The 26601-nt window shown below is 41.5% G+C and overlaps 1 protein-coding gene across 4 annotated transcripts in view; it reads right to left on the reverse strand.

Annotated features, from left to right (window-relative positions):
- ELMO1 (engulfment and cell motility 1) overlaps positions 1-26601 on the reverse strand; it is a 101974-nt gene that overhangs the window by 45768 nt on the left and 29605 nt on the right. Inside the window, exon 1 of one of the 4 annotated variants that reach the window (XM_081834861.1) lies at positions 26493-26601. This exon is cut by the window's right edge and continues 404 nt beyond it. The exons of the other annotated variants lie outside the window; for them this stretch is intronic. The gene's annotated coding sequence lies outside the window, so the exon portion shown is untranslated. The remainder of the gene's footprint in view (positions 1-26492) is intronic. 4 annotated transcript variants of the gene reach the window in all.

Below are 26601 nucleotides of genomic sequence, written 5' to 3' on the forward strand. Positions count from 1 at the left end.
ATGCTTCTCACGTGCCGTTGTTCCTAAACGAGATCATTTCCATAGGGCAACAAGGAAACACTGCCATTTGTGAAAACGGCAGAGTGCACATTTTGTGGCAAAGACGCGCGTTTGACTCACGGGAGGCCGCAGTATGTGGATCGCTATAAATGCACCGAGGAGGCAGGAAACACAGATTTTCCTTATCTGACTGCATACAAGGCACAGAATTAATTCATTTACACTTGATTTCCAGTACAATATCAAAGTGCTAGTTATTATTTATAATCTCCTAAATGGATTGGGACTACCTTATGTGGAAAAACTGTCTCCTCCTGGCTGGACTGACATTTTAAAAAATGAATAATTTTTTTTTGAGGGGAGGAGGCATGAAGCTTGCTTGTAAAATATTGACAGACCTAGGAGTGCTTTAAAAAGAAACAATATGTGCAGTGCCCTATGGAGCATCATTTTTAGACTAAAGGCCTTTCCTGTTATCACTCCAAGTGATTCTCCCCTGCTTAAATCCATATATTTCACTTCAGGGATGGGAGACCTGTGGCCCTCAATGTGTTGTTAGACTACAACTCCCATCATCCCTGACCGCTGGGCATGCTATGATGGATGCAAGTCAGAGTCCAACAGCACCGGGAGGAAGACATTTTCCTCATCTCTCCTTAAAAGGTAAAGGAACCCCAGACCAATCGCGGCCAACTCTGGGGTTGCAGTGCTCATCTCGCTTTATTGGCCGAGGGAGCCAGCTTACAGCTTCCGGGTCATGTGGCCAGCATGACTAAGCCGCTTCTGGCGAAACCAGAGCAGCGCACGGAAACACCGTTTACCTTCTCGCCGGAGCGGTCCCTATTTATCTACTTGCACTTTGACGTGCTTTCAAACTGCTAGGTTGGCAGGAGCAGGGACCGAGCAACGGGAGCTCACCCCGTCACGGGGATTCGAACCGCCGACCTTCTGATCGGCAAGTCCTAGGCTCTGTGGTTTAACCCACAGTGCCACCTGCGTCCATTCATCTCTCCTTAGCATCTTCCAAATCCTCCTCATGTTCTCAATCCACAGCTTCACTTATGCCTTCATCAATCTTGTTAGCATTTTATGGGGATGAATACTGGTTCTCCAAACCCACCATTCCATTTTGTCCGAGTGCAATCAGTCATTATGGGTGCAAGACCCACATTCGGCAAAAGATCACTGCTTTGCAGTTGGATTGAATGAGCCTCATGGTCTCTTCCAATTCTATAAATTCTTATGACCACATTGGACAATTCTGTTTGTCCGATTTCTGACGTGCTCTTACTGCCGAATAACACCTCAGGGCTTCCACGTAGTGTGCTGTTGTGCACTGCTTTTGTGGTTCCACTGGCGTCATTTTCCCCCTAGTCAGGAAGAGCAGAGATATTATTTCTAAAGGGGGAAATTGTTATTTTTGCTATCTTGGTCACTGAAGTAAAATCTTGAGGCGCTTTCAGAGCCTGCAACTTGGATTTTAAAAGCCATCATTTTTTAAAGGGGATGAATGGTATTATATTCTTTTAAAGCAACAGGACTTAAATACAGCAATTGAATTGCATAAATGATTTCTGCTGAATGATTCACTGTCCGTTTATGAAAGCCCGTGAAAGTCTTAACAGAGGTAACTTGGAACAATCACAATTACGCAACACAGAAAAACAAGGAAGTCACAAACATCAATTTTATGACTAGTGAGTGCCAAGGGGGGGAAATGTACTGTTGAACAATGCCTCCTATGGTAGAAAAGCCCAGAGCACTCTATTTTCTCACTAATCTATAACCATTAGGATTAATGGACGTCACATGCATCACTCTCCCTCATGCTCGTCCAGTATTAAACCTTGTCGGGGCATGAGCAATACTTGGGAGTATTCTTCACTTCTTGCTCCAGGTTTTTGGATTCTTAAATTCATCTTAAAGCCTTTAAGATCTACTTAAATAAATAATAGCTAGCAGCACTTCAGCAGAGACCAAGGCAAATTAAACTCATAATGAAACTCAAGGGGTTTGGATGATCCCCCGTCACACACACAACTCACTCTCAAAGGCCGGGGGGGGGGGAGGACAAGAAGAATTTGCAGAGGCAGCCGCCACTGTGTTTCTTAGCAATTAATATGCAGATATGGGGAAAACCTTTATATCAGGTATCTTGTTTACAATCGCAAAACATTTTCTAGCTAAGAAGCTGTAATAATATTCCAGGTGTTACGGGTCACAACTTGTATGCTTATAAATAAAACTGAATGACAGAAAGTCAGGTGAATTTGAACTAATAGGCAAACAATTCCAAAGAGTCACACATTACTGTCAAAGCCTAGTTCTTGCACTGTAGTAGTAGTAGTAGTAATAATAATAATAATAATAATAATAATAATAATAATAATAATAATAATTTATACCCCGCCCATCTGGCTGGGTTTCCCCAGCCACTCTGGGTGGCTTCCAACTAAGTATTAAAATACGGTGGTCTGTGAAACATTAAAAGCTTCCCTAAACAGGGCTGCCTTCAGATGTCTTCTAAAAGTCTGGTAGTTGTTTTTCTCTTTGACATCTGGTGGGAGGGCGTTCCACAGGGCGGGCGCCACCACCGAGAAGGCCCTCTGCCCGGTTCCCTGTAACTTGGCTTCTCGCAGTGAGGGAACCACCAGAAGGCCCTCGGTGCTGGACCTCAGTGTCCAAGTAGAACAATGGGGGTGGAGACGCTCCTTTAGGCATACTGGACTGAGGCCGTTTAGGGCTTTAAAGGTCAGCACCAACATTCTGTCCATTTTGGAACTGTGCCCTAGTCTGAGTCAGTTAGGCTTAAGGAGTGATCCGTCAGCTTCAAACTTGTGGTTCTTCCATTCCTTTCCCTCTTTTCCTGCTCTGTGCAAGACCACCAACAATCTAATCTCTTTTTCTTTTACTCCAGTCTCAGTGCCATTCACTAAGCTTGCAAAACTCCTCCTCTTTATGAAGCTGTTTCCCTTTTCTTCCTGTTGGGAGAACGAAGCTTGCCAGTTGCACAAACAGCAAAAAGCTGCAGCACAGAGACCGGGGGATATGCTGCCATCACCTTCAAGATTGTTGTTGCTTTTAACAACCAGGAGACATTAGCACAAAAAGACCCTTCTCTCACTGTCTGCTACTGCCTGATACCTCCATCACTGCCTTGTTTGAACCTCTGCTACTTCCACAGGCCATCTCAAGTCTTACCAGACTTCACCACCAACCAAACTTTTCCACCTCTTCTTCCCACTTTGTTGTTGTTCACCATCTAACCTGATGAAAGGGTCTGCAGAACTTAAAAAGCTTGCCTGCTATTTGGTGACATTTTGGTAGGCCAAATAAAAGTACTGTAATGCTGTAATCATGATTTGCACTCCCATTCCATTCCAGCCCGCCCCGTTTGATGTTTCTAGTTTAACATTTGTACAGTCTGGTCCAGCTACCCGTTTGGACCCGTAAGGGACATTTCCTCCATCCAAGCCCAGATTCTGAAGAGACGCAGAGCACAACATTTGAATCGCTTTAAGCGTGAGACGTATGAGCTTCGAATTAACAACTATACTTCTGGGATCAGCTCTAGTTCATGAATATGGACTTAGCCAATCAGTCCCTTAACAGCTTCTAGAGAAAAGAAGCCCAGGAGCAGAGATTCAACAGTCTAACATAGTAGGTAGACTAATGTGCTACTGAGCAATCTACTGCGAAGAGAGAAGAATTAGCCTAATTACATGTAAGAATGTAAGCAGGGAAAAACAATCTTAGGAGAAAATGTGCACGCAGAAAAAAACTAATCGAAAGCAGCTTTGTCCACCAGTTTCTAGCAATACTGAACCTACAATTAATTTCCTAATAGGAATATTAGTATTGCTGTATTACATAATTACATTTGCAGGAGACAAGATCCTTTGTGCACTTATCAGATTACTTTATTACACACAAAGTGCAAACAGGGAAAAAGGTGTTATGAGAGCTCAGTGGGGATTGGAGTCCCATGAACAGCTCAGATGATGACATGTTGTGAGGCCAATATTGGATACTAGTGAGAGGCATAGTGGTTTCTCTTGAACGCTCATGTGATGGGAGGAAGGGATTTACCTTTGCTTGATTCTATCCAGGCTCCTATTATATGGTTTGTCCTCATCCCACTGCGATGCACCTGTGATTCTCTTATCCCTATTCAAGACCTTCCCTACCTCCTGAATTATTATGAGGAGTTCAGGCTCCGATAAGGAAAACATACAGGCAAATAAAACAGCCTCTTCCAGGCCTTTTAACTTCTTTGTAACCAAGAACAAAATGTAGGGCTGAAAAGCTGCTCTGGGTGGTCACACCTACCCCATTTAGATTGTCACCCAGATAGGATTCTGGTAGTCTTCTGAAAATATTTTAACTGAAGAGGGGAAATGGCAACAGCAGTAAAGCTAGCCAAGTTAAAACAAATATTACTTTAAATTGAAAGCATTATTTCAACTTGCTAGAAACATCAGTCAACAAGCTCCTCATTAGTATGAAGCTAATATGTCATTTCTCTCTTACACACACACACACACACACTTTTTTTGGTCTCTGGAGAGGTAGGGCTGCTCGTTAGTCTCTCTGGGGAAGATGATAACATGAAAAGTGAGATTTCTAAAGAAAACAGACATTTGATTTCAGGGACAGCTCATCATTATTTGGGATGCAGTACAAATGTGAATGAGAAAGCTTAAGGGTCAAACTGAGAAGCTTGCAGGTTTAGCATAGTGTGCTTGGCCCCAAAATAAAGATGATGTTCCATTTGGGTACACTGCCCTATCTTGGGTGGGTTTTTTTGGGTGGCGGCGGAATGGGAGAGCACCATATAACATACATATCCGGGAAACAGAGAGTCTGTGGCCTCATTAATCATACTCAATAGAGGAGAATCACCATTGATCCCAAGCATCCTCTCTGTGGAGTCTGGGGCTATGAAGCCAGCTGGATGAGGATTGGAGCATAAAAGTCTTGCTTTGAGATGACTGAACACTGGTCACAACACATAATGATGCCTACCATGTGGCAGTGCAGGCTGCGAAAAAGGCTCATTTTGCAGCTTGCATTGCGTCCTCTAGTAGCCGGCTGGCGAAATTGTTTCAGGTGGCCTGGAAGTTACTCAGTGTGGAGGGAGAGACCTCTGCAGCACTTGAAGACCTGCTGTTGAGGACACAGCTGCTCGACTTCAGAGCGATCTTGGCTCTGCACTTGTTGCAGAGGAGGGAGAGAAAGGAAAGACATTTGCCTTCCTAGTTTGAATTTCCTTTGACTGTATTCCTGCTTTGATTATATCTGTAGCTGAAAAGGGTCTCCTTCTGGTGCAACACAGTGATTTGAATTATCTCAGATAGGTTAGTTAATACAGAAAGGGCATGAGCCTGTGGGAGGCTAACAATGTTTCTTATAATTTATCTTTTCTGTTGGCTCATTTTTCTACTATTCCCCATTCAAGGTTTCCTCCTGATTTCCATCAACTTTTCTACTTGCCTGAGAAAAAATGGTAAAACATCTTCACAGCTCTCAGCAGGAGCAGCAGTATCCCTCAGAACAAGACCAGCAAAGCTGACAGATGTGCTTTTTAGCACTGAGCACTCTGGCTAAATCAATACCCTGGCAGCCCCGCTGCCATCTGTGGAGTTTCTGGAGCAGACAAGTTATTTATAGAAACTTGTTTCTGCAAAGCCAATATTTACCTGTCGGCTCTGTCAAATTTTGCCATTCATCTTTGTCATTAGCAATCCACTCTCCCCGGCTACTTTTCATACCAAACAGCAGAATTTTCCTAGAGAAAATACCCTGCACACGTTTCTGAAATTCACTCGGTGCTCTGCATCCTTTAAACAACTGGCACTGTTGTCCCACACCACTGCTACCCAGGCTCAGAAGATTCATAGGTTTCTGGTAAACGAATGCGGAGATATCATGGGAATGTCTGCCCTGGGCCAAATATCTGTCCATTCCTCTAGCCACTGCACCATAAATACTGGGAGATAACTACACAGAGATGCTAGCAAAACCTGGCAAGAGCTGTAGTTCAGTGGCAGAGCACATGCCTTGCACATGGGTGGTCTTAGGTACGATCTTCAACATCTCCAGGTAGGTCTGGAAAAGACTTCTGTCCGAAACCCTGCACAGGAGCTGCAAGTCTCTGTAGACAAAACTGAGCAAGATGGAAGAACTATGAGGCCGTTGGATTATTGAACAATTGATGCCTCACAGCTGAATGTGTGAACTGCCTCCCACTATAATATTTGAACTGTTATGAAACCCCCGTCTGCTCAGTCTGTGGAATTTGGTGGCTTTTTCACACATGCAAGTAGAAAGCTTGCTGCTGCGGCCCTCAACCAAAAATGTATTTCAAAACGCAGGCTGAGGTTTTGAGTCTTGCCGAAGATTTCTTTGGAACATCTAGCCCATCGAATCATTGCAAACCACCATCCTTTTTCTCCACAGATTTTCATGGTCCCCCAACTTGTTTGCACTCCAGATGGGTACAAACTGTAACAGAAGGTCTGGTGTAGGCTACACTTTCAATATGAGGTACAACGTTTTGCTTGTGGGGGAGCTTTCTCTCAATAGTTTTGTTAAGATCTCTAAAGCACCAAACCGAAAGGCAGTGGAAGAAAATCCATACGTTGAGATAGGATAACACAGGGGCCAGCAAACTTTTTCAGCAGGAGGCCAGTCCACTGTCCCTCAGACCTTGTGAGGGGCTGGACAATATATATATATTTTTTGGGGGGGGGGAATGAACGAATTCCTATGCCTCACAAATAGCCCAGAGATGCATTTTAAATAAAAGGACACATTCTACTCATGTAAGAACACGCTGATTCCTGGACGACCGCGGGCCGGATTTAGAAGGTGATTGGGTCGGATCCGGCCCCCGAGCCTCAGTTTGCCTACCCATGGGATAACAAGACTCCATCATAAATAAACCAGCCAATACATCCTATTTATTGCCAGTGCCTGGTGATTTTAGGAGCTGATGTTTTCCAATTCACGGAATTATTATCTCATAAAATGGATTAAAATATCAACATCAGAATGTGCTAAATTATGGCAGGGTAGTGGATGGGAAAATAATAGAATTCTAGAGATGAAGGGAACTTAAATGAGACTCCCTTGCAACAGAAAAAAATAGGAACCTATGTCACCCCACTTAACTGTAATTTAAGTTTTCAAAAAAGACTTTTTGTGTGTGTTGGCATCTGTCTGTCCCAAGAGACAATGGAGTGCGCCTCTGGGGATGAAGTCAAAACACTGGACTATCACAGCACCTGTTGTGGCGGCAGAGATGGGTAACTCGTAACTGCTGCCTCCTGCGTTGTTTTTGCTGTGTTAATAGCACTGATGTGATCTCTCCAGGGTGCAAGCCTGGGCAGTGTGTATTGCGGTCCTAGGCTGCCCAGATGACAAAACCCCCCTCTCAGCCTCACTGATGTGGTCCAAAGGAAAGTATAGCAATGTGTTTGGCACCTGTTTAGCTGCAGGAGTGGCTGGAAGGAGGCATACAAGACTCCATCCAACACTCTTAGGGACTCCACTCCAAATTTGTATAAGACTTGCAGTTACAGAAACTGTGCAGTGGTCTTTGTCAATTTGTGCCATGCATATGAATACATAATATTGAAAAACTTCTCTCCAATATGTGGCTGAAATGTTGGTTCATACTAGAACTTGCCCTAATAGGAGGGGAAAGGGAAGCTTGACAGAAGCTAAAAACCAACCCATTGCCTTGAGATGGAAGAAGATGGATCTGAAGACCACCCCTCTTTATCTTTAGCTCTTCCCATGTAATATATTTTCCTAGTGTACAGCTGGTTGCCACCAACACACATACTCTCACTAGGCTACATTCTTGTTCAAGCTAAATTTGGTTTAAGTAAATTTGGTTTGGGGCAGGATAGCACACGCTGATACACTATTTCCTCAAGAGGGTCTTTGTCAGCAGAAGATGTAGTCCTGTGTCAAGGGGAACAAGAAAGGGGCAGATTTTGCCTTATCAATGTCCCAAATACACTCTTAGAGGCACCTGTCAAAGTGAGTAACAGCTGTTCACTTCTTTGGGAAATACTGGAGTACTGAACCAGGGAACACAGTTGCGTTAGTAACCAAAATTTGTCCCTTGCCACTGACACCAGTGACTCCATTGTTTTTGTTGAGGTTTTGACCCCACACCAACAGTTGTCCTGACCAATGCCTGATTAGATTGTCATTAAAATTGCAGGCGACACCAAACTGGGTGGATGGTAGCTAATGCAGCTGAAAACAGAATCGGGATTCAACATGACCTTAACAGACTGGAGAACTGGACCCAAACTAACACAATGAATTTCAACAGGGACAAATGAAAGGTTCTACATTTAGGCACGAAGAACCAGCTGCACAAATATAAAACGGGGGACACCTGGCTTGCCAGTAGTACATGTGAACAGAATCTAGGGGACTATTCTAGGCTGCATGAACAGAAACATAGGGTTCCAATCAAGGGAAGGATTAGTCCTGCTCTATTCTGCCTTAGACCACACTTGAAGTACTGTGTCCAGTTCCGGGCACCACAATTTAGGAAAGATATTGACAAGCTGGAACGTTAGCAGAGGAGAGTGACCTAGATGATCAAGGATCTGGAAACCAAGTCTTATAAGGACCAGTTGAGGGAATTGGGTATGTTTAGCCTGAGAGGTGATATCATAACCATCTTCAAATATTTAAAGGGCTGTCACAGGGAAGATGGAGCAAGCTTGTTTTCTCCCACTCCAATGGCTAGGAACCAAACCAATGGCTTCAAGTTATGAGAAAGGACATTCCAACTAAACAGCAGGAAGAACTTTCTAATGGTAAGATCTGTTCAACAGTGGAAAGGGCTCCCTCGGGAAGTGGTGGACTCTCGTTTTATGCAGAGGTTGGATGGTCATCTGTCATGGATGCTTTAGTTGAGATTCCTGCATTGCAGGGGGATAGACTAGGTGCCCCTCAGGGTCTCTTCCAGCTCTACAGTACTATGATTCTATGAGTCAATAAATCTCCTAGCCATCTTCTCTGAAATAATCATCTCTCTCTCTCTCTCTCTCCACACACACACACACACACACAGACAGACAGACAGACACTTTTAGCCTCCTTACACTATAAACTTCAATTTTTGTTGCTTATCTGCTTCCTTTTCAGTTTAGTATGCTTAGCAAAGTATAGCCAAAATACTTTTAAATAAGAGAGATGACTCGGTGCTCAATTAACTTAATTTACCTATTCAGGGTTGGAACAAGCAGGGCATTCCACAGGTACTCATACTGGATGCTATTTTTCAGCTATGTTTTTGTTTTCCTTCCATGATAAACTCCATTTGATAAAACGGGTACCAAATGGCCAATGGAATGTTATTTCCCCACCATCAATACATGCATTTCCCCTGGTAAGGCACAAGAAAATTCCACTTACGTAACATGGTTTAAAATTGCTTTTGCATTGCTTTTAAGGATGTCAAAGCCACAACAAAGCTATTTCCACACTTAGAAGAGATATATAAATGGCTGCAGTTCAAACATTAGGAACAGCCTCTAGAGAAGTTGCTCATTATAAAAAGTGAATAAAGAGTGTTAGGTTTTCTCTTTTCTGAGGAGGGGGAGTGGCCAAGAGGTTGAATCAAAGCATATTTAATAACACAAGCAACACTCAAACACTCTAGTGATGTGTGGACCTGCCAATTTCAGTTTCTCTGTTATTTTTCCTCTCTTAAATTCCGTTTGCCCCAATTCTGCTTCAGTTTACAAATGTCTGTTTAAAAGTCTGCACAAAAACTCATTTGTATTTTTGTATGCATTTCTCGTGATATATACATTTCTGTGCAGTTTCCCCTAATACAGTGCATTTAATGTGTTACTTTCACGGATATATTAATCACTGTGTGCATGCTTCCATACTGCATTTTTGTATACATTATTTGGTTGGGGAAATGCATCACAAACTTGGGAGAAGTGTGGATTTCAAAGGATATCTGTATTTCAGTTTGAGAAGTGTGAATTAGGTAAGTATGCCTCAAGAGCAAGCTTCAGTGGCTGAACCATGAATTCTTTAAAGGGAAAAAAACCCTAGACATTGATCTTCTATTAGTGTAAACCAAATTACTATTACCAAATTACTAGGTGCTATTTTTGTAACAAGCAATCCTTGTAAAAACGTAAGAACCCAATTTACGACTCGATTCCACTAAACAAACAACACCTTTAAATCAATCCAATTTTGATAATAGGTTAGGAAAAGAGGGATCAAGCTGTTTATAATCTGCTGGCCTCTAAACCTAGAAACTGCCGCAGGAACAGAATAATCATAGCCTTCTGTCATTGTATAAAACCAAAGTACCGTATTTTTTCGTCTATACGACGCCCCGGTGTATAAGATATCCCCTATTTTTGGAGACTCAGATCTAAGAAAATGGGGGGAGATGGATCTGTGTATAAGACACCCCCCCAATTTTTGACATTATTTTTTAGGGAAAAAACCTAGTCTTGTACACAGAAAAATACAGTAACTCAGGAACAGTCTTATGTAACAGTGGATGAATAATAGGTGAATTAAATTTGCTTATTCCCTACAGTATATCTCAAAGACCACAGATGCTTTAAATGCTTCCATATTGCAAATACTGTAAGTGTACTCCACAGTGGTGGTGCTTTAATAAATGCTGGCTGAGCATCAACGTTACCCTAGTGTAACCTTCCAGTGGGATGTGCCCTACTTCTGTCTCAGCGACTCAATGTTGACTCGTCTTTAGGGAAATTTCTTCCTTCCCTTCGGTCCTCAGCATTACATGCACACCAGCCCAAATCATGGCTCAGAAACCCCACTGAAAAACATGGTTTCATTCTGGCTTTGACAAAACGTTTCCCAAACTTATCTCACGAATCCTTTTAATGTCATTATAACAAACCAGGTAGGCCAGAATTATTTCTTCCCCTACTCCGTAGAGGCAGGGAGGTGTCACTGTTGCTAAAAGCTGCAAGCACACCTTATTTGAAGGCCCCCAGTCTGCTTTTGGTCAATCCTAAAAATGTATTCCAGATGAAAATGCTAAGCATTTTAATGAACTTCCCTTTATGCTGTATAGTTACATGTGCTGACTGCCAATGTCCATTGCTCTGTATTTATGGTTCAGAAAGATATAGCTGCCGTAGTCTAAATGCAACAGACTCAGAATACAGAATCCCATTACTTCACCTACTGTTACCGTGAGATTTTTTTTGGGGGGGGGGGGGAAGACTGGGAGGAGATGAAGGGATGAGATTATGCACAAAATAAGTGCTGGAAGAAGAATCTACATTTTAAATATATATAAAATCTCCATTCCCCCTTACAGTACTTTTCATTAATAAAGCACAGTTCAAAATTGAAAAAAGGAAAATATGGAAAACACGTCTAAATACACAAGGTGATTGCAAAAAGAAAAGAAAAGATGAAGCAATCTGAGCTGAAGGGTCCAACATTCATAAATGGGAATTTGTTGTTTGTGAGAAAAAGTAACTGCTAAGAAAAAAATTAAGGAGTAAATATTTTCCATATTCATCTTCTAAAACACTGCGCTAATGGAAATCCTCCTTATGTATTTAAATTGAGTTAAAATGGAGTTGATGGTGATTTTAATGAAAGTAGAATTTTAGCGCAAATTACCTTGGCATATGTTTCTAACCCAGAGAGAAAGAAAGTGTATAACACAATCTTATTTTTATTTTTTATTTTTTTTAAGGAAGCAATACCCAGCCAAAAGAGGTAGGCCCCTGAGAGCAGGAAGGCTCTGGGGTAGCTTTATCGGCTCCTGAAACAGACTGTAAAACATGCATGCATGCCTTGTGTTGTGTTTCAAAAGAACTATAACTACCGATATCCGATATGCCTTTGTTCACACAAAGGCAATGATAGTCCCCCAAACGTGATCGCTTCCAAAGTAGCAGAACTCAGGGTTCAGCTCCAAAATATGAGAACTATTTATTCAAGTCAAATAATACTGCTTTTTTTTCTAGGTCTCACCACCACTTGCCACAATCTGATCTCTCAATCCAGTTGTCCCAACCTGCATGCGACTATAAGTTTGCTATTCAAATAACCGAGGTGATCTATTGTCTCGAGCTTTCCATTACAGTGGTGCCTCGCAAGACGAAAAGAACGTCTAGCGGTTTTTTCGTCTTGCGAAGCAAGCCCATTGACGGATTAGCGGATTAGCACTATTAGCGGTTTAGCGGCTTTTAGCGGCTTATCGGATAAGCGGCTTAGAAAAAGGGGGGAAAAGGAAAAAAACCCCGCAGGAACTCGCAAGACATTTTCATCTTGCGAAGCAAACCCATAGGAAATTCGTTTTGCGAAGCACCTCCAAAACAGAAAACTCTTTCGTCTTGCGAGTTTTCTGTCTTGCGAGGCATTCGTCTTGCGGGGCACCACTGTAATTAGCAATTATTATTAACAGCTAAGCCATCTCAAAGCTACAAGAAAATCTTTGATCAAGTGACAACATGGCCCAGCATGTTTTTTCTGGCAGTATTCAAGAGTACAGTCATACCTCTTGTTATGTTTGCTCCATGATACGTTTTTTCACGTTGTGTCCCGCGGCGACCCGGAAGTACCGGAAAGGGTTACTTCCGGGTTTCACCACTCACGCATGCGCAGATGCGCAAAATGACATCACGTGCATGCGCAGAAGTGGCAAATCACAACCTGCACGTGCGCAGACACGCTGCTGTGGGTTGCGTTCTATTCATGTTGATAACGGGCCTCCGGAACATAATAATAATAATAATAATAATAATAATAATAATAATAATTTATACCCCTCCCATCTGGGTATAACAGATCCCATTAGCAACAAGAGGTACCACTGTACACAGTGCTGGCACCATTTTCTTCCAGATCATGCAGTGAGGTAAATGCAAGGCTGGGAGAGCAAGCAAGCAAGCATGGCTCAAGGGGGAACTGCAAAAAGCAGGAGGCTAAGGTGGCAGTGGCGAGGAAATGGATTGCAGCCCTAGTTTTCACTTTAATTCTTAAAAAACAAACCTGAAAGCTCTTCAATCAGCACAATTAAAGCAGTGTGCTGTTAATGCCTTCAGAAACCTGGCAAAAACAGTCTTCAGGCATGCTCTAAGGTGAGTAGCTAAGGGAAGCTGTTGTAGTTTAGTGTTGGACTAGGTCTCTGGTACAAAGTCATTGGGTAAGAGCAGATTAGATAGTCTTTCGCTCAAGTACTTGAGTGCTGTCATCAGACATGCTTTAATCACCGTCTCATGCATCAAACAACAGCGCTTTCCCATTCCTTTTTTAAATGCCACATTGGCTTAAATAAAAATCCCTAGGACTTGATGGCACTTTTAAAACAGAAACAAAAGCAGAGTGGCTTCTAACTGTTCTACTCCTCTGCGCCTTTCAGCATTCTGTATTGAGTCCTTCAAATCAGATATTTTAAAAACAGCTTTTTAAAAAGCCACGAAATATTATCCTTGTTAACTGGGGTACAAAGAGAGCTGGAAGGAAAAAGTGAGATCTAGATCTGTGCATTTTGAAAGAAGTCTTGCACTTTCCCCATGATAAATGGCTCACATTAGTAAACAGGTTTCCTGCGCTGCGGGACATAATAAAAAATCTGCAGAGTTAATGGATTAGTAATAGCATTTACTTTACCTTTAATTAAAGCTCCTCTGCTTCTCAACTACATTTGCGTGCCAAATATTCTGATCCCCCCCTTTTTTTTTGATGGGGGGAATCTTCCACCCCATGGGCCAAATTCAATGAGCTATTTTTGTCACAACAAAGGACTTGAATATGTTCAGTAGAGCTTTCCTCCTTCCCCTTTTTAAAAAAAAATAATTAAGAAATTCAACACAACATCAACTGTATAAACAAGCATTGCAGGATATAAGAGTCATTATAACCAAGGAAGAGTTCACTTAACCCAAATGTATCTCTGCAAAAGGGCTGCAGCCACTGGCTGGATGAGTGACATGTACAAGAAATGGGGACCAAGTATACAAAATGTGTTTCTCCTCAAAGCTCATGAAATACCGGTATATTTCTCCCCTCCATGTCAAAAGACATTTGCTATGTGGGGACATCTGAGAAGCACAAGCCCAAATCTCCTCTGGATCAATGGAACCACATGTGTGGTTCTAAGGATCAATGGCTGTAACTCAACAGATCAATAATTCTATTCCACTGGACCGGAAACGGAAGCTCTATTAAAATATACACAATTGCGATCTCTTCCTCCTTGAATACCCTTTGTATTCATGAGGGCAAAGTTTGGAGAGAGCTTTATCCTGTGTGTGGTTTTAGTTGAGGACAGATCCCTTTGAATCATAGAATCATAGAGTTGGAAGAGACCACAAGGGTCATTGAGTCCAACCCCCTGCCAAGCAGGAAACACCATCAGAGCACTCCTGACATATGGTTGTCAAGCCTCTGCTTAAAGACCTCCAAAGAAGGAGACTCCACCACACTCCTTGGCAGCAAATTCCACTGTCGAACAGCTCTTACTGTCAGGAAGTTCTTCCTAATGTTTAGGTGGAATCTTCTTGTAGTTTGGAACCATTGCTCCGTGTCCGTTTCTCTGGAGCAGCAGAAAACAACCTTTCTCCCTACTCTATGTGACATCCTTTTATATATTTGAACATGGCTATCATATCACCCCTTAACCTCCTCTTCTCCAGGCTAAACATGCCCAGCTCCCTTAGCCGTTCCTCATAAGGCATCGTTTCCAGGCCTTTGACCATTTTGGTTGCCCTCCTCTGGACACGTTCCAGTTTGTCAGTGTCCTTCTTGAACTGTGGTGCCCAGAACTGGACACGGTATTCCAGGTGAGGTCTGACCAGAGCAGAATACAGTGGCACTATTACTTCCCTTGATCTAGATGCTATACTCCTATTGATGCAGCCCAGAATTGCATTGGCTTTTTTAGCTGCTGCGTCACACTGTTGGCTCATGTCAAGTTTGTGGTCAACCAAGACTCCTAGATCCTTTTCACATGTACTGCTCTCAAGCCAGGTGTCACCCATCTTGTATTTGTGCCTCTCAATTTTTTTGCCCAAGTGCAATACTTTACATTTCTCCCTGTTAAAATTCATCTTGTTTGTTTTGGCCCAGTTCTCTAATCTGTCAAGGTCGTTTTGAAACCAGTTCTGACATTCACTCTCCATGCAAAAGATTGTAATTGTGCTGTGTCCCACCAGCACAGAAATATGCACACAAAATATGCAAACCCGTAAATTCCTGTCATTTCCATATGCTCCCCAATAGCATACTGTGAAAGGATAGTCGCAGAACTGTCTGCAAACCAAGCAGCTGATTCCTGCACCTGTAGAAATGCACGTTCATGGGAGAAGCAAATATATGAAGATGGCCTGAGAGCGGGATTAATGTTGTTAAAAAATACATGAAAGATAGACGCTTTTGCTTTTGTCCACACAATAATAATTTGGCATATGCAGTTTAAAGCACAGGCTTTAAAGGCATTCAGAGTGTCAGGAATAAAATAATAATAATAATAATAATAATAATAATAATAATAATAATAATGGCTCCAAAAGGAGAGAAGAATGAATCCTGATGATCAGAGGAACTGTGTGCTGTGATAATCTCTTGATAGTCGCAGCCTGTATCAAACAGTAGCAGAAACCTCTGGGAGTTTTGGTTCAATGAATCTTTTAAATCATATCTCAACCAAGCATATGAAACATGTAGTTCGTTTTAATAAGCTATATTTAAAACTGATGCTGTGCTCTCTTTGGGGCTTTGAATCTATTATGAGCTGCTTCTCGTTATCTCCCTTAATGTTTCAGGAAAAGGCAATTTGGTCAACTTACAAAAGTGAGAGATTAAATTAATAAGTGGTTTAATATGCAGTGACCAAAATGGTTTGTTCAGTTTATTATACACAAAGGTCGAAGTAATATCTATTGTTACACTAAATTGTATAATCCACCCCAGATAATAGTTGTTATGTAATATACATTTCTTTCCCTAATAATTATGAAAGAAAGCAAAGGCAGGGGTTCTGCACCAGTGTAAAGCCTGGTTTGGAAAACTTCCTATGCTAGGCTAGAATTTTGTCGGGGGTCTTGCCCCAACTCTGCTCCTTCAGTTTCAAGGCCAAAGGAGCAGTGGATTCTCTAGGGAGCCAGCAACTAGTGACACAGAAGGGAGCCCCGGGACAGTGGGATCTGCCAAGGGAATGCAGGCCCTGCAAAGAGGAACTGTCTTTCCCTGACGATGGTATCTGGAATGGAGCATCGTCCATCAGAAAAGCTGATGGTGGAGCACGCTGCTAACAGATCGTCAAAGACTTTCGTATCTTTGGATGGGCTTGCTCAGCAGCTGGAAGAACCTTCTTCCCCTAAAGAAGCACTTGCCACCGTGATTCTTACATGCCTGCCCAGTAGAGGCTTAGCAGTACTGACAAACGTCCACTCTATGGGAAAGAATACAGCCATCCGTATGGGGAGAAATCAATCGCTGCAAGAGAGATCCTTGCAATAGCTCAAACCACAGTCGAGGGTGACCACTGAAAATGAAGATGGTCCACGAAGAATGAAAATTTAAAACCAAGGAACAGAAGTAGTTTGTAATAAGAACTTACTACAAAACAAGATGCCTGGAACCTACCAATGGGGCAGTCAAAAGAGAAATGAGCAGAAAGGGATGATTCCAGCCTGAGAAGTTTCCCGAATAAGGCTTTGTGCAGCTACAGAGCCCACGTGGCTGTACAGAAACCTTGACGAACACAGAAACTGATGCTGCTTTGGCTTCGCCTTTAACCAGATTATTTTATGGAAATGGAGTGGCAATTTAATTAGCAGCAAAATTCTGTTACAGATTTGAAACTAATCGTATCTCATCATTTGTGCATGTGTGTATATGTGTTTGTGTGCAGAAAGATGGGGTCCTGCAAACCTAACGTGTGCATTTGGGGAGGCAGCCTTAAAAAAAATAAAAATACACAAGTAGGATAGGGAGACAGATGTTGATAGATGTCCTCTAGGCTCTTGGCTCAGAAATCTTCTGTCTGCTGAATGTTTGCTGTTCTGTGGCCTGCCTAATCAAAGGCCCAGGAACATGTTGCAGGAGCTATTAGGGACATCCAAAAGCATTAGGACTAGTGGCCAATGCCCCGGCCACCCACATGCCAAAGGTTCCATCCTTTATAGGCGACACGTTTCTAACAGCTCCCCAAAGGCCCCTGTCACCAGCTCCCAAGGCCCAGAGGCCTAAGCAACATCCCTCAACCCATTAGCATAACCAAAAGTGACTCGCAGAAGGATCACAGAAGCACTGCAGTCCCTGTGCAAGCTTCATTGCTGAAGGGCAATTGTTGAGAGATGGCAGTTTTGTGTCCATGGCTTCCACACTTGCATCTCGGTGTGGAAAACAGAGAGGCACCTGCCCATCTTACTGTTTTTGCTCTTCCACAGACTCAGCTAGATTGGTAAAGAAAAAGTGATTTATATGTGTTGTATATGCGATATAACACTGTGCCACCAGATGGTGCTGTGGAGCCCCGTGTTTCCCTACTGGATTTCTCTGTTTAAGTTTACAAGGCGTGTAGCTGAAACGCTTCTTTGATGTGTCTAGATCCAGCCCATGTTCAACCACATCGGGCCACTGTTATTTCACCCTCCATGCTCCTCCCCCTGCCCCTCTGTATTCACAATGCAGTATGGGGAAAATAATACAACTTACTTTCTGGAGTTTATCTGTTTTCCTGCATCACGGGGTGTTGGAATACATGACCTTTGGTGGTACCTCCCAACTCTATGATTACAGAGAGAATTACTTTGAATAGTCCGACGCAACATTAGTCAAAAATTAGGGGGTCGGGAAATGCATTTGAAATTTTCCCAGAGGAATCAATGAAAATCGTTGATTCATTATGCGGGTACTTGGCTAATGAATGATTTTCAAAAGAACACATTGTTTTAAAAGGGTGCTGTTCTGTTCAACTATTTTAGTAAGACTAGTGGAAAATTAAATCCAAAAATTCAAACCCACCCAACCGATTTGCAGCAATAAGGGCTTGCTGCCCGAAGCAAACGCCATTTATTTTTAGTCTCCGTGTGTGCATCTCCATAGAAAAACTGATCCAATTTCTCACCATCTTACTTGCTTTTACCACCCATTCTTTTATAAATCTGCCTGAATAAGTTTATGCTAAAACATAGGCTTTGTTTTACTTTTATCTTGAGTAAGAGAAAATCCAAGCAGCATTTTCTTGGAAATGTAGATCCAAATTGGGTTTCAAAGTCTAGGATGGGAGGTTACCAATATTTTAAAGCTTGTTAAAGAAATCTTCTGTGAAGCATCTAATGGGCCCCTGAATGTGAGACTAAATGGAAACCTGCAAAGCAACTTTTGCTAAATAATAATACATGGTATAAAGAGATGGTGCACCCATGCAGACACGTAAACTGATGAAGGATTTTTTTTTGGGGGGGGAATATATAATTCTGTACCTATAGCAATAGAGAAGTAGTTACCAATTCTTCAGCTCAATGGATGTTGTTTTATCTATTTATTTCATGCAATGTTTCAAAATTATTATTATTATTGTAATGTAAAATTAAATTAGCTCAAAAGAATTTAATTAATACCCAAACTTCAGTGGCACTGCTGCCTTTTGCTGCATGAAGGTCGGTTAAGCTCTCTTGTATATAAATAGAACATTTTGCATTAATATACATAATAAACACTTAGGAGTGGTTAAAACGTATGCAGCTTGCACTAGACTATATTCAAGAGAACAGATAAAACCAAGATATTTGAAATGTTCCATCTAGGACTACTCTTGTTTCTGCAATAGACACTGCCCACACTTTTGAGTCACAAATGTCTGAGACAAAAATAGGCTTTAAAAAGGAAACAAATACCTATATATTGTCACAAATTATTGGGCCATTTTATATACGGTATACAATTATATCAGGTGCTATGTTAGAACCTGGAGGTGATTGTGGGCTGGGTACAGATAAAAAAACAACAAACTGAATCTAGACAAGATGAAGGTGTTGCATGTTCTGAGTTCTTGGGTCTGCTCCAGAGGGAAGTGATCTCGCCAGGAAACAGCAAGTATGTAGCTTGGGCCATTCCTGGGTCCAAGATCCTCACTGGAAGCTCAGGTAGTTTAGTAGCTAGGAGTGCTTGTTTCCAAATGTAGCTGGCAATGGATGCTTTTGAGCAGAGATGACTTGGCCACTCTATTCCATGCAGTGCTAACCTCCAAATTAGACCATTACAATATGCTCTGCATGGGGCTGCCCTTGAAAACATTTTTGCATGTAGAACCTGTAATGTGAACCTACTCCCTAAGCAGGCTCTACACACCGTGAGTGGCCGAACAAGGACTATTTGCAAAGGTATTTACACAAACATTTACACAAGTTCAACATTATAGATTCTACACTACATGGAGCGGGGAAAGATTCACGAGCTCAAAGTTTCCTCTTGTAATGCCCTACATGTATTTCCTACACGGTAGGGTTTATTTCAGTAAAACAATTACTGAATTCGTATTAAGGCCACACTGCAAACTCTGCAGTGGGATTAAGTTGTGCATATTTCTATACTGTGCTCATGAAGTCAGCATGCAAGATCTATGCAGGCAGACTGGGGTTTTGACCCATCTTCGGGGAAAAGGAGGGCAGAAATGTTTTGCAATCACCTTCCACCATGATTTGCTTTCACAACCCAGCAAATCACTTTCAATAACCCTCAAGTGATAATCCTGTCTTGAGAAAGATTAAGCAGGTGTTAAAAAGCAATTTAGTCACTCGCACAAGCTGTTGTCATGAAAGGGGTGCCAACATCTTCTCTTTCTCATTTCTTCCCCCTTGCAGTAAACTTGGGAAATGCATCTAAACTTTGAATGCATCTAACTCTGCTCATGTGGGATCTGGGATTATGGCCACACTTCAGAGGTGGTGATCTTCTGCTGATGCTCTTTTATGTTATGCAGCCACCAGAAATGGGTAGAATCGAGAGCATTAAAGGTAAAAATCCTGATAATGTCACAGTTACAATGTGCTCCTGGAGTCTGCATTCTACCTGTGACAACAGCACAGAGGTAATGTGACTAGACTATTCCTGAGCAGCTGCCAAAAGAAATTTCTACTTTGCATGCTACATAGAATGCCAAGACAATGCGGGAACAATTGTGGGGCTGTGAAAACTGTCACAGCTGACAGTTCTTATTGTTCATGAAACTTCAGTGGAGTGTAGAAAGTTTTCATATTAACACTCTTGGGGGTGGGGTGGGGGAAATCACAGAACAAAAGTAAGCGCTGGCATAATCAGAGTACTTCCATGGTCCCATCTACCTTGCTCTCACCTATTTCATCTTAATTTAGTGTTATCAGTTTCTACCCACATGTATTGCAGAAGGAAATGGAAAGAATAGATGGATGGGAAGAAGAGTCTGTGGCTACATTTCAATTTAAAAAACAACAACACTGGACATAAAAGGGATCTTCTATTTCCCAGTAAAATCTACCTTACATAACACTAACTGTAAATTAATGTTTGGCTTAATAAAAAAGAACACGGCAAAGTGGTTCTTGTTATCCACATTCAACGCCCAACACTAACAGGTAAGCAGAATGCCAAGTTTTGTAAACCTGGGAAACGAAGTAATGCTTATGAGGCTGTATTTATCACTTGGGTGACTTAAGGCGTGATCTGAAAATACACCTGAATTCCTTGAGGCTACACCTGGAAATGCCACCGTAAGAATGTTCCTGCCACGGAAAGGGCCATACTCCTTTAGAGACACACTCTCTTCCTTTTTTCTAAGTGGAAGTAGCAGGTTGAAAGATTTCTTCCTTATGCCAAGCAAGCATTTATTACATTTAGATCCTTCTGTCATGTAGCTCAAGTCAGTGCAACACAGGATTCGCACATGGTCTCCCATCTACGCACTGAGCAGACAGAGACCTGCTTGATGCCAGTAAAGTTACTGCAACAATTGCCTTCATGCCCTGGGACCCATCCATTTACCTTCCTCTAAAACATGAGGGTGAACCTAGACTTAAATAAAAAACACATCACTGCTAATTAAAATCAAGATCCCAGTACAGTAACACTATTTTTTTAAAAAAACAAAAAACTAAAGCATTGTGTGATGTCAGTCAGTTGCAGGGGAAAAAAATCAGTATTATTGCACCTTAAAGACTAATTAAAATGGCAGAGAGCTTTTGTGGACTGTAGTCTATCACTCAACTTTATTGGCTGCTGCTTGGGGGGCATGAAAACTCAGAACATAATGATGCCATGTCATGCATTGTGCTTTACTAGGTGTTATCCAGAGAAGGCAACATGGGACTGCTATTTTCAGCGGAAGGTGCATGCTTCATAAAGCAAGCAAAGGATTGCAATGCCTGGAGACAGACAGGTCATGTATCCACAGGAGTGACCAGAGGAGGAAGAACTGCTCAGAGGAGTGGAAAGAGAAGGAATACACATGGATGCCTTCATCTGTCTCACCTGGAACAAAACATGTCTCTCCCACATCAGTCTCTACAGCCACAGCAGGCGCTGTAAGTTTCCAATGGTTTGACTTCACTCCTGCAGGTGAACTCTTCCATTGTCTCCAGAGATAGACGGATACCAACAGCAGGAGCAGCTGCCAGAAAGATCATTTTTGCCCTAACTGCCATTTGCCCTGGGACTTCAGAACTGAAGGGATTCCCACTATAACCCCATCCATTGGCCAGGGGACTTTATGAATTCATGTTCTGTGCCACTGCAAGCTGATGCTAGCCGCCTTGAAAACCATTCGATTAAAAGACAAGGTATAACTCTTGAGAATGAACATACAAATTTTCAAGATGGAATGAAATATTGGGTGATCCTTGGTGTTCAGAAGCTGGTGAAATTTTGGAGATCCTTTGGAGGCACATTTCATATTCAATAAATAAAATCCAGGATTTGCTGTGTTTGGGGCTGGTCAAACCACTAGCAATCTCTGGGGACAAGTAGCTTCTCTCACTTCTTTAGGGAACTAGTTATACAGTGCAAGACAACTATTTCAGTCATGCTCTATACTTGTGGCATTCTATAACTCAAGAACACTTGTGTTGACCTTTGTGGTGGGCATGTGCCTTAACTGCAGATATTACTGCCCTGGGCAAATAAGCTTTGAATTGCATAATCTTGGGACCCATCCATCTAAGACCCGAGTAAGAAAATGGAAGGGGGAACACAAAGCAACTAGCAACATGTAGTTATGTAGTTATGTAGTTATGTAAAAGTCTAGAGTGGCAGATGATATAATTATTTCCTCCTCAAAATGTAAGAGTGAATCTATCATAAGTAATCTAAAGCCTATCAGTCAATGTGAACTTTCAGTGATGAATCTGGCAGCTAAGTATCTTTCATTAATGAACATTATCATGTGTGCATGGGGTTTACACCCTTCAGCCAATTATATTACTCAGTTTGTCAGCTGAATACATATCCCAGCTTCTCACAGAGAATATATATGGCAGAATTTATCAAGGTCAGTGAGAGACTGCTGGTGTCCTTCTACCGAGGTTTCATAGAGAGCGTTCTTACATACTGTATTTGTGCCTGGTTCTCCAGTTGTACAGCTAGGAAGAGGAAGGTGCTCCAGAAGGTCATAACCACAGCCCAAAGGATTATTGGTCATCCCCTCCCATCTTTGGAAGAACTGTACGGTTCCCGTTGTCTTAGGAAAGCAAACAATATCCTGCAGGATGTATCTCACCCGGGACACAGTCTGTTTGTACTACTGCCTTCTGGCAGGAGATACAGAAACATCAAGTCAAGGACAAACAGACTGAAAAATAGTTTCTACCCAAGAGCTGTGGCCTTCTTAAATGCTGTAACTCGATAGTGTGACCTGGGAGTTTGATGGGTGTGGGTGTGGGTGTGGCTGGAATGTGGTTTGTCTGGTTGTTGTTGTTGTTTTGCTTTTGCTGTTTTTAAGGGATGGCATCCAATTTCGTTGCACTTGTGCAATGTTGCACTTGTGTAATGACAATAAAGAATCTATCTATCTATCTATCTATCTATCTATCTATCTATCTATCTATCTATTTTCTTATTTCACAGTAGTACATCAACCATTTGGTTCACAGTATAACATCAAGAATTTCTTTGACATGAAGGAATGTCCTGAGAATAAGATCATGTTATCACTGTAGTAGAAAAAGATGGATTCCTAGGAGAAAATTGGGCACAACAAAATTAATCTTGTCCTTCCCCCAAATCCATCTAATCTCATGTATGTAAACCCAATTGAAAAACCCATTCCTGTTTATCTAAATATTAAAAGTTAAAGAAGCAGCAAGACTCTCAGAAATTGGTATGGTGAAAGGCAAAAGCATGAGCCAGGAAGAGATGCTTACACACAATAAATATAAGAAGACTTAGATCATGCATGAATAGAAGCTACCTGCACTCTCAGAATGATACCTTACCACACAACTCTAAGAGAACAACAATGGCATGCAAAGAGTGTAGGTGTAGGATACTAACCAGGCATACAGACTTTGTGCCATTGACCAGCAATCACACTTTTAAAAGCAGGGGTACAGAAATCCATGTCGCAGACAAATTGCCTGAATGACATTCAGAGCATTGCCCCGCACCTATAAGCCTTTCTTGCTAAGGTAATGAGCGTTTTAGAATTTTATGTATGCAAATGAGTCTTTATAAGAACTAGTCAAAACAGAGAAGAGATAAATAAACGGCTTAAGGAAAGAAACGTACAGAGGTTGCAGCCGGCTGAGTCACGACAACAGTTGGAAGACATCTACTGTATGCTATGTTCCACACTGTACTGTGTGTGCCTTTACTGACCATGCTGATTTTGCTTCAGGGAAGATAAAACTAACATTCCTTGCTATGGGGGTTTCTGAAGTAAAACTAGAATCCATATGAATCTCTGTTTGTATCCGGTCTTAAATTTTGAAGGGGTTAGTCCATCAAGTAAATTGATTTCCACAACAATGCAGGCCAATGAAAGACACTTTGAAATTGCGCGTGCGCGCACACACACACACACACGGACTATAGTGTATCCCAATTGCTTTTCCCAAGCTTTCACAGTTGCAGGAGTCGATCGGCTTGCTCAAAGGCTTGTAGTTGGTGAAGCTGAAATCTAATACACAACAATCCTGTACTGGCAGCAAATAAAGCATTCAGCCCCAAACCGTAATTTATAGGTGGCTTAAACTGCAGTGCTGATTCTTCTAACTCTGCCATTGCCATGGCTGAAAACCAGCAAGATAGAATCCCCAACCCAAAGCTTAGCAGTTAAAAGCCTGCCCCCTCAATCTCTTTTCTGTTCAGCTGTTAATGCAGAGAGAGGGAGAAGTAAACAAATCCCTTCAAACAAGGTTAAGTGAGATGCTCGGATTCTAGCAGTCAAACAGTATTTAGTCATCAATAGTAATTGAAGCTGACAGATTTATATTCTGTTTGAATTACATCCCCAAAATGTTAGCAAGAATTGAAAGGATGTTTTGCACTATGAAATAGATTTCTTTCAAGGATGAACGGCAAGAGGTAGAAAGTCAATGTTTGAGAGCAGCGCTTTATTTTACAGTTCTGAAGGCAGTGTTCCCTACTACCCAAACATAATGTATCAGTAACAAATGCCACTCAAAGGCTTCCTTATACATCTCACCACTAGGAGTCCGAAGTTGTGTTGTGACTCTACTCAAAAATACTCTTTGTAATAGAATATTCAGTGGAAAGGGTTCTGATAAATAAATGTATTGAACAAACAACATCTCAGTTCAAGGCTAGAATTTCCATCATTTCCATCAGAGTTGGATCATCTTGATTTTCCCAATAACCACAAAATGACTTGGTCCCATTAAATTACAATGCATCGCCTAACAGCTGGATAAAACCTGAATGAAAAACACCTGGAATTTACTAGCAAATTTAATAAATATTGGTCAACGGCATAACAAACACTACCAATCTCTTTATAAAAATTCACTGGAGGACATTCATGAACACGTTAATGTGCACCATCTCTATTAACAGCTCTTATTTCACTTTCGTATACAGAGAACCTCAGTGGAATAAAAGACTTCATGTAAATATTCAACAGCTCATCAGTGATCAGATTCCATTCAAACAGCTCATATATCTACATGGAAAATATAAGGTCCAAAAGTGCATTAAGAACAATGGTGAGAAAACCAACCCCAAGTGAAGGACTTAAAAGATGCAGAGTATGGCAACTTATATATTAATATGGCAACTTATATATTAATATATAAAATTACTTATATATGCGTAATTTTAGAGCCAAAAGCTCAACACATTACAACACTAAGAATCCAATATCTAGAAACTACATGGTTCACGAAGATTTCTGTATCTGATGTCTTCACTGAGGATCCCAAAGTCTCTATCTTGATGGAGGCTGAAAAGTGAAACATAAACTTTTCCTGACTCATACAATTTCTCAGTTTCATGCTCTTCTTGACTCTGTGGTGTTTGAAAGGTTAAAAAGAGACCAAGAACATTGTTTTGGCTGAATGCAAACAGATTCATTCCTGGGTGGAACTCAACAGATTTTTACACACACACACTTGTCATATGGGGCTTCTGAGAGTATCTGCTTTAGGAGGCTAAACTGACAAGGCAAGGAGAGTTATAATCCAGTATTCAACCCAAAGAAGTCAAAAACAAAAAATTCTCTGAATTTCCACTGTGCTGACCTGTCCAGTGTAGAAACATGTAAGATATCTATTAGGGCTAGAATTACTATTTTTAATCCTTCCAGTAGCACCTTAAAGACCAACTAAGTCAGTTCTTGGTATGAGCTTTCTGTGCATGCACACTTCTTCAGATTCTTCGTGTGCATGCACACGAAAGCTCATACCAAGAACTGACTTAGTTGGTCTTTAAGGTGCTACTGGAAGGAATTTGTTTTGTTTTGACTATGGCAGACCAACACGGCTACCTATCTGTAACTATTTTTAATCCTGTATTCCAATTTTTAAAAAAGTAGTTAAAAAGAGAATGGAATCATGGTGCTGAGAACAGAGATCAGCAAATATAGTTACCTGAATGAACTTTAAAAGCAAGCAACCAAAAACCAGCCATAGTAAAACCTGCATGCCTTAATGATGCAAACATTAGAAATCGCACTGTGGCAGCGTCTTCCCTACCCCCATCTTAATTTCATGTAGTTTGGAACGAAATATTAACTTGTGTACATTTGTAAAATCTTTGGAACTGATGGAATTTTAAAAAGTAAACCATACATATCACTAATCATGAGCAACAAGGCAAATCAAGGCAGTGGTAACAGCTACATTTATTGTATTCTTGCATATTTGGAGCCATTAAACAAAGTGCAATCATGTTCCATTTAAAAATAAAATCCTCAATAACGGTTGCCAGCTACTGGTACTAATCCTCACTGCTTCTGAAGCTGAAGTAGCAGGTTAAATAATTCAAAGATGCTCACTTACAGAAATCCAGTGGCTCCATCATGCACGGCAACCAATTTCCCTTTGGTACTACAGCAAGAGAATGACTTAAGGCTTTTTCTGCGGAAGGAACAATATTCTCGAACAGCAG

The sequence above is a fragment of the Podarcis erhardii genome (genome assembly GCF_964252035.2).
Source record: "Podarcis erhardii genome assembly, chromosome: 12".
Taxonomy (NCBI): domain Eukaryota; kingdom Metazoa; phylum Chordata; class Lepidosauria; order Squamata; family Lacertidae; genus Podarcis; species Podarcis erhardii.